The following is a 10,273-nucleotide window of genomic DNA, read 5'->3' as shown; positions in this document are numbered from 1 at the left end:
GTTTTACTATTTGTGGTATTTAGCTATTTAGCTTTTTATTCAGCAGTTCAATTTGCATGTTTTGCAATCTGGTTGCTAGGGTCCAAATTAGACTCCTGCGTGGGTCCATTTTTTGGAACCCGTCCCGTACCTGCAACCTGCAATCCGCAACCCGGACCGCAACTAATATTCTTACCCGCTTGGACCCGCTACCTGACCCGACCCACAAGTACCTTATCCGCAACCTGGACCCACGACCCTCTGACCATCAAGAATCAGGAAGTTCTGTCATTGTAAACAGGAAGTGACATCATCTGAAGTTGGCGTGATCAGAAAAAAAGGAGTAAAACAGGATGTGCTGTCATTGTGAACCGGAAGTGACATCATAGGCCCGACCCGCGTCTATTCCTGCACCACAAACTTCTACCCGCGGGTACCTGACCCGCTGCAGGACTCTAGTTCAAATTACCCTAGCAACCATGTATCAATCTTAATAAGACACTGTAATATAAATAGGAGAGGGCCTGAATAGAAAGATAAGTAATAAAATTAGCAATAACGATAAATAGCCTTACAGACCATTTGCTTTTTAGAAGCGGTCAGCCACACCCATTTGAAAGCTGCAAAGCGTTAAAAGAAAAAGGTAAATAATTATAAACATAAATAGTGTCTATAACATGCTAAAAGTTACCTTAAAGGTGAACCACCCTTTTAAAAATGGATTTCAGTGCAGAATTCTGCTGAAGCAGCACTATTAACTGATACATGTTTACCTGTGACAGTAACACATTCACACATTTTGCATTTTCATTTGACTTTATAAAGGTGGTCATACATGAACTATGTTTCCATGTAGCCATATCCATGTACTATATATATATATTTGAAGGGCCGTATTATTTTAAAGGTACCCAAGGGGGCTGCCCTCGGGTGCATATATAATCGATTCTTTTTTTTTTTAAGAAAAATTAAAAATAACTTCAGCCAGACCTGAGGGGGCAGGGGGGTGCATTGTGGATGGTTGGAAGTGACATCACACATAGTGAAGTGATGTCAAGTGTTGCTGTATGAGTGACATCAGTTCTGCAAGCTGGGGAGCAGTCTAGGCTGGCATCGGACCTAAATACAGTGCTGGATATTGCTCATTTCTGGGATTGGACAGGTTTGAAAATGACATCTGATAAAGAAAGAAAGAAAGAAAGAAAGAAAGAAAGAAAGAATACACTAACAGTGACACACTTGAACTTTCTCAGTTACGAAGACCTCCTGCCATTTTGTTATTGCAGAAACAGGATGTTGCCTTTGTGTAAACCATCAGGTTCAGCCATTAAGGCCCCTTAAATTTGGTTTATTAACAGAGGACTTATACAATCTCACAAGCCATGGGAGGAGGCCCCTTTTGTTCAGCCGCCTCCATGAAATTGGCAATAAACGTATTTTGTTTAGATTAGGCAATTATACACCTCCCTAGGACACATGAGAAACACTGAACCCGTCTGAGAAAAGTGCAGATATTAACTGGAGGCAGAGCTGTGGGAAACATTCATTTAACATGTTTTCACAGACTGAAAGGTGGCTGATATACAGTACTTACCTATGCACAATGTCACTGCATCCAACAACCATCCTACATATTTCTCAGACAGTTCTTGGTGTTATTCTTTGCAATTCGTTTCACCAGAACAGTTGCTCCATTAAAAGGGCTCTTGTACTGTTTAAAGCTGGCAGAACACATTCAAATCCAATTGTTGGATAAGGTGTCAAATAAGCAGGGCGATCATACACAGGCCAAAAAGGCAGCATTCCTTGGCCCATGTATAACCTTTACTGTTATTGATAAGTATATAAGAAGGATATTAGCATTATTATATGACTGGGCTGGCGGGACACCAAGAAAAAACCTGGTGGGCCCGGCCATCTGTGGCCTCGTGGACCCAGGCCCACTCCCCCCACGTGGACTCAGGCCTGATAACAGCCCAGACTGTCCTCTCTCCCGCAGTCACAGATGGAGAGTTCAGGTGAAGGGAGGTAAAAGTTACATGGGCCATGGGGTAGGGAGAAGGGTGGACATGGAGAGGGGGCCCTGGAGCTTGCAAGGAGGGCCTATGAAGCCACAGCCACAGTACTAGGTCCAGGATGCCCCAGTACAACCCCGGATATTAGAAGTCATAGAGGAGATTTATGGTTATATAATGCACAAGGTTTATTTAGGCATTTAGACTGTAAACTCTTCTAAATAAACAAGCTCTTCCAAACAGGGTCCTCTGGTCCTATTATTTATTCTATAAATCTTGTTATTTCAAGATCGCTTTTTCTTACCATAGATTGTAAAGTGGTGCTTAACTTGCTGGCTCTATATAAACAACTGATGATCTCAAAGACAATGAAGACATTGTCAGTTTTTTCTACAAAAATAAGACTAGCATATAAAATAATTCAGTCTTTAATGCCAGTGATTGTGTATAGAGTCTGAGTGCTACACATGAGGAACATTCACTCCTGCTACACAAATGCTGCTGCTACTCAGTGTCCAATGTCTTTGACTGTGAGTGATGATTTTTTATGAGTCCCATCAAATGGCTGTTATATCACAGTAATGCAGACAAGCGCTTCTCCATCTTTATTTTCTCACACACGCACAAACTGCCTTCCCAGTCTCCACTATTTGCCAAGACAGGGAGTAAAAAGCAGCCCTGACATAGTCTTACCTTTAGTGTTACCTTTGTACAGTGATCTGGTGTAACAAAAAAAAAGAAAACACAATGTTTGATTTTGGATCACAAAAGGCCACAGATGTTTTAAAAATGTCAGTTAACTAACATAGAATTTCTATCTGACATCAACATCAAGTCCTTCTCGCTCCCTTGGCAGATGTCCCATGGAAGCACCAACATTTTAGTCAACGAATTAGTGAAATTAGGAGTGAGAGGAGGAGATTTGCAGAAAGTGATAGACCAAAGGGAGGTATATTGGATTTTTACATTGAAAACATGCTACCCACAGGGGTTAAACAGTGATTGGGAGGTTTCATGTTTTCTTTAAATTAAACTAAATTAAGTATATATGGATAGAAATACCCCCTAACTTAGATTCCGACTATTGTACAAGTTTGATTAAGATTCCTACAATTATATAGCAAAGTTACAGCCTGATAATAAACCAAAAGTGTAATATGCAAATTTTAAAGGGTATATTGTTTTAATTGTATACACTATATAAGGCAGAGAGCTAGGACTAGACTCCACCTCTGATGAAGTGCCAAAGAGAGGCACGAAACGCGTCAGGTGACTAGACACGTCATGGTTTAGTTAAAGAGCTCCAGGAGGATACCTGTTTGTGTTTTTAAAGATGCTTGGAAATAAAGACTTTTTTTTATTCTAAAACTACCCGTGGTTATCACGGCTGCCGTCTATCTACTGCTACCAACATTTTGACCTGACTCCAGTCTTAGCCTTTATATAACAAACTAGCCCAGAGGAAATGTGAGAGCCTCCACGACACCAACTCCACAAGCACCATCATCATTTTCTCTTACCATAGAGTACCCAAACTGTGGAAACCCAACATTTTACCAGCTGTTGTCATGAGCCACCACCCCTCTGGCTTGCTGTCACAAAGTATTCTTCACCCCTTTTTTTATCACTTTTATTTACACCTCACCCCAAGTGCATCCAGCACTACTAGTCCAGCAGCTTCTGATGTACTTGAATCTCCTTCTCAACCTCCATAACCCTTAGAAACTCTTTCCAGAACTTGATCCAAAGTGGCCTCTAATGATTTCTGGTTATTGTTCTCAGATTTTCTAGACATCGAATTAATTTGCTAACAAACACATCTCCATATAATATTTCCCTGTCTGATAAAGCTGTGTCTGTGTACCTGACATGATTTTCCTGAGAAAGTCCATTTCTGGAATAGGATCATATTTCTTTAATTGGATATGAATAGCTAAACCTTCTTTTGATGTGTAAAATGAAGGAAGTCTCCTCTTGAATGAATACACACATACACAATGCAATTCGCAAATGTTCACGTTGGACAAGGAAGGATATGACACTTTTTGCTTTCCTAATTTCAATGCCCGTTCTTTTAGGTACTTTGTAAAACAATAAGGCAGAGTTACCTTAATGTGATGATGTATTGTCATTGTAATTGGTTCCAAATCCCTGAAGTGACTCCATCCCCCTCCCGATTTCCTTCCCTTAGCTAAATCCCAGGCTGCAAGGCTTTTATTATACCAAAGATGACTATACATTTCTCAGAAAGTCCGAACAGTTAATTCTTTATTATACTGTATATAGAAAATTATACCTAGGGCAATAGAATCCATTTTCTAGTCGTTGCCTTGTGTGCCATTTCCAGCTTTGCAGGTGGGTAGAATAATTTAGGAAATTGTCCCTTTAGTGACTTTAATGATAATTGCTTAAGCCCTGCCAGTTTCTCCTCTACGTATTACTATTGCCAGGGGATGACATGACTGTTGAGGAGGGTAATGAATATATATATATATATCTTTTTAGAAGGCAGGTTTGGAGTAATGGGTACCCACATTGGGGGAGGAGGTAAACCTGGCGTATATTAAAAACAGTAAAATCAACTTGAAAGAGCACCCTTTTATAGAAACAAAATATTAACTTTAATAAAATACCAGTATAAAAACATAAACATAAATGACCACTTTTTAAAATATATATTTTATATTGAAAACAATATTGGTGAACCTACAGTTATCCACATGTTATTCAACAACAACTTGTATAAAATATTTAGCCAGAGCTCTACGAAAAACCTGCTGAAAGGAAAGATTATCACTCTAATTAGAAACCTACACAATGGCATTAAAGAGTCGTAGTCAATTTTAAGACACACACAGCCTTGTGTACTTCTCTGTGGGAGGTGACTACCCAGAAGCCTCTCTAATCTGCTGCAAAGAAAACAAAGATTAGAACAGTCAGAAAGGTCTCCAGACAGTATGCGACTGCTTAAAGGGGACCCGTCACCCAAAAAAAATATTCCAAATCTTATTTATGACGTTAGTCAAGCAAAATTAACTTTATTTACACTGTATAAATGATTTGACTTTTGTTTCCTTTCAATCTGGGAACTCATTATTATAGTAAGCAGTCAGCAGCCATTTTGTGCCTTGCATCATCTCAGAATCTTGTTTGTGCATGAGAATGGGGGACCTGATGTCTCTCCCCATGCATTTTTAACACAATTAAATGGTAAAGAGAACTGGGGGAATGAAGGGAGAGCAGTGACATCTAGGAAGTGCTGAATGGAAAGTGAAAGTAACTGCCTGCCCCGCCTCTATGCCTAAGGCATAGAGGAGGGACAGGCAATATTTGATTGACAGCTGAGATGAGTTTACAGTAGCTATGAATGTGTTAATTAAAAAAAAAAAAGAATTTGGATTTCATGTTTAATTTGGAATTGACTTTTATTATACATTTTTTTATGTCTGGGTGACAGGTCCACTTTAAAAAACACATATCTAGAATACAAATTTTTGAGGAAGGCTAACGTGTTTTTTTTGGTGCCTAAAAATGTGGCATCAAAGCAAAAACAAATGCCCACATTGTATTTGCCACCTCAACTATCACCCAAAAAAGTTTGTAGGAACATTTCCAACAAGTAATAGATGCATGAGGCAACAATTACAATGCAAGTCAATGGGGAAGTGCACGCCATTACCAATATAACTCAAAGTAACCTTTACAATTGTGCTTAGTTATGGGAATAACTATAATCGTATAGTTTATGGGATCTCGGTACATACTATGCATAAAAGGGGTTGGTGAAAACAAAGCCTGGACTGGCAAATGTTAGTTTAGGCTGCCATAGACTAGTAGTTTATACTTGACCTGTGTTGGGATGTTTAGGCATTTGTGTACTTGTGTACGAAACGCAGACAGGGACATACGCATGGACAATACATCAATTAACATAAGAAATGATTTGTCAAAGGTTTGCATAATTAGGTTAGCAGCATACACTAGTTCTAAACAAAGCTGCAAATATAAATGAAGTCATGATTGGATAAGTGGCTAGACCTAGCTTTGTCTCTGGGGGTGACCCTATTGAAGAGAAGATTAGAAGGTGAGAGAAGGACATCTCATCCCACAGTAAGGGTAGAGATTGACTGAAGGTGTGAACTCTGTAAAAATTTAAGATTGAATGCTGTAAAAACTAAAGATCACTAAAGCCAAAGTGATCCGAGTGCCATCCAGCAGGCAATTTACGTTCTAGCTGTTGGGAAGGCATTTAGGGGAAATTAGTTGCCCGAAGAAGAGACGATTTGTCGCTGGGCGACTAATCTTCCCCAGTAGCCTCGTGTGCCACTGTCCTTACAGCTACAGGTGTAGCATTTCATGCTAATGAACTTTATTTAAATGTATATTACGTTTCAGACTTAAATTTACATAAATTGCCTATAATACATATATAGTACTAAATTAAATTTCACATCTTTAATCGAAGGTATCAGAGGGAGATGAGGTGAGATTGGGTAAAGCTGGCCATAGATGTTGAGATTTTTAAAAGATCAGATCCTGATCGTGAGACCACGATTTTCTCTGAACGATCGTACGAATTTACCATCAACTAAAAAGACCAATTTGCCAGGAAAACAAAGGGGAGCTGCCTGCTTGTCCCTGCAAACATAGATAGATTGCACTGGGAGCGACAAAGATTTTTTGACCTGGCCAATCAATTTCCCGACAGATGTCGGCTGAAAAATAGTAAGATGTACGATCGTTTGAATACCACTAACCGCACGAAAATTTCGAAGGATTGGTCGGACTTCCCTAAAATCAGTCGTTCGGCAAGAAGAATCGTCGCGTCTATGGGGAGCTTTAGACAGGTTATCTCGTGCTCTCTTAAGATGGTATATATATATATATATATATATATATATATATATATATATATATATATATAATGGTGCCCTGGGAACCTAGAAATTTGTTTTTTTTTCCCACCTCCACTAAAGACTGACCTGTCTTATAACATAATCGTCTTATCCGCTCCTGCAAATCCACACATTGGCTGAAACATATTGTTTGGCCAAATTGTCCTTAGTGTGTCCTAGTGTGACCAGTAGAACTGCCAGTTGTATAGTGAAAAGTTTTTCATTTAATAAAATTAAAAAAGATATGTGTATGGGCACAAATATTTGGAATCTAAAATCATTGGCCCATGGTGGGTTTGATTTAAATGAATGACTAAATGTATGTACCACCAGTAAGAAGATAAACATTAAATAATCTCATTGAAATGAATGTCCAAGAAGTTCTCTCCAATCGAGGTCTCTAAGAGATGTATTAGAGCCCACTCAAATAACTGTATATTTTTATATATACTGTATAAATTCCAGTACAAACAAAATAAATGCCTTTTGCACAAATCCTGATTGTAGAGAGACATGATGTCTGGTGATTTTAATATTGTGAGTTCTAATACATCTTCTAGGCAAAAGGAGCCCCTCTATAAAATATATTGGCTCTTAATGTTAATGAATATCTGACACCCAACTCCTGCATGAAGAGAAAGAGATGCTAAGAGAGGGATAGTGAACATAAACGTGATTATTTCAGAAACAATGCAGAATATTTAATTGGCTGTATTTAGAAAGTTTCTTATTTCAAAATGATGAAGCTTATATTGTATTTTCATTTTCACGGTAGTTCCCCTTTAAGGTGGCCATATACAATAAGATCCTCTCGTTTGGTGAGGTTCCAGATATGCAAACCAACAGCAGGGAGATATCGGGTGAATCCGAACGTTCGGCCAAATTGGATTGCAATGAAGAGAATGGGTACAGACGGGTCATAGGACCATATCAACTAGCTTGATCGCCAGAAAAAAACCTCCCTGATCGATATCTTGGCCAGGTAATGATCGGGGAGACCCGTCAGAAGCCCCCATATACTGGCAGACAAGCTGCTGAAACGGGCTAAAGGAATGATATTGGCAGCTTTAATTGAATGTATGAATGAACAGGTCCATGGCATCCATGTAGCAGTTTTCAGCAATTCTCCACATTGTAACTCTTTCTTGCATAAAACCCCAATAGGTAAATGTGAATTTGTTACTGTTCTTGGAACATTGTAGCTAACTGTAGCATTAATATGAGTTACAGGGGACCTAAAAAAAAAGGTTGGTTCTCAAGAAAACTCAAAAGACTTCAGCAGTTTTGGGTTCTGCACATAAGCGTTTATATAATAAGAGCAAAGAGATGTGGTTGCCTCTGTTATTGTGCTTCCACGTGTCATGATTTCTATTCAGTATGAAGGCAACACATCTGCCAATGGTTTTATTTTGACCAATATGGTGTAGCGCCAGAAAAACGTAGTGATCAAACTGTCTGGCTTAATATAATTATTGCTATTTGAGGAAGAAGTTACGTTCCTGGGCCATTATATAATCTAGTAAATGATAAATATAAACACTCGTTTGAACTCTTTTTTGTCTTTACTTGAAATAATCAGCATAATTGCAGACAGGCCTTTTACAGTTATGCCTAATGAAGAGTACATCGGACTCATAAAACCCTCATTCCTTTTAAGTCACGTAATGAACATTTTAAGTAGGTACCTTGAAAATGGGTCATGAAACATATAAAAATCTTTAAAGGGCAATATTCTCTTTGTTAATGTAATCGTTTCATCTATATTTCCTCCAGTATCATCACGCCAACTCTGGATACCAATTCCATTGCCCTTTATTTCATTGAATTCAACTCAAAATTACAGGCAAGTGTATACACAGTATATATATATTATTTATAGTTTTCACAGTATATATATATATATTTTTTTTTTTTTTTTTGCTCGAATGGGAGAAACCACACTCTCAGGGCCTATTTACTTGCCCTTTACTTTTCCAGTCCTTGTAATATTCTACAAAAGCCATTTCCCCAGCATTCTGCTGTAGTGTATATTGCATTATTATTCTCTGTGTTCTGAGAGTCTCTAACCCTAAGTACCTACATTCCTCCTCAATTGATTTATTATTTCTTTCATATCTGGTAGCAGCCCTGCCATTAGCATTGAATGCAGTTCCCCTATGGACTAGCAATAAACTAATATAAAGGAAAGTATTGTGTTCCCTGTCAAAAATGACAGCCTATCACAAGAAAACATTAAGGGGGTTATTTATCAAATATTTATCAATATTTTCTGCTGCAAACTCCAATCAAATCCGCTCTGGTTTTTTAAGCTTTTTATTAGTAAATTTTCCGAAAATCGTATCCCCAGCGTTTCTGAACCAATGTGGGTGTGGTTGGGCAGCATGCCACCCCCTAAAATCCTGCCGCCCTAGGCCCGGGCCTTGGTGGCCTCTCCACAAATCCGGGCCTGCTTCTGCCTACCCCTAGTTCCAGCCCTGTTAAGTTAAACGTCAACTCCTATGCACGGAGTAGGGTTGCCACCTTTATTTTCTCATTCCAATGATTAATATCATTGGGATCAAGCTTCATTTTTACCGGCCAGGCGGGTAAAATGCTGGGCAGTTGGCAACCCTAGCTAAGAGCGGCAACAAACAATAATCTACAATCAGTGAAACCCTGCAGCCTGTATTTTTGAAAAGTGGCTCCTATTTTTTTCTATAATCTGGTAAACACGCCCCATTTACAAATATCCTATTGAATTTTTCCTGGAGAGGTGCAGGGCTTTTAAAGCCAGGGGGACATAGCCAGGCCCAGACTGGCAAGCTGTGGATTCTGGGAAATGGCAGAGGGGCTGCTGTAAGATGCCATAGGCTTGCTTTATTATTGGGCTAGTGGGGAGCAGTGTCGGACTGGGAAACCAGGGGCCCACCCCAAAAACCTTTGACTAGGGGCTCACCAATTATACCAGGGGCCCAATCTCAGTGCTATTATTCTTCCTCTCCTCACTCAACCTATAACCTGTTATTCCATCTATTTAGCCACTTTGTTCTCATAAAAATAGGGAATGACCATGAAATAGGCCAAATCTTTAGCAGCATGAGGGCCCACTGATACCTGGGCCCACCGGGTCTTTTCCTGGTATCCCGGTGGGCCAGTCCAACACTGGTGGGGAGCTGTTTGGGCCTCTGTGTAGTTTAAATCAGGGGTCCCTAGCCATGGACAGTCCTGAACTGGGCCGCTGAACAATTAGCGTAGCATGCCGAATTGGAAACCGACCCCAGTCCTTGGAAAAAAATGTGCCTCTTTTTTGGTCCATGCACCAAAAAAGGTTGGGGACCCTTGGTTTAAATGACTATTTTGGATCCCAGTCCAGGGCTGTCGCACAGGCTTTCTTAGTTTTATTTT

This window comes from Xenopus laevis, chromosome 7S, assembly GCF_017654675.1.
Source record: "Xenopus laevis strain J_2021 chromosome 7S, Xenopus_laevis_v10.1, whole genome shotgun sequence".
Classification (NCBI taxonomy): domain Eukaryota; kingdom Metazoa; phylum Chordata; class Amphibia; order Anura; family Pipidae; genus Xenopus; species Xenopus laevis.
Note: the sequence above shows the minus strand (reverse complement) of the source record.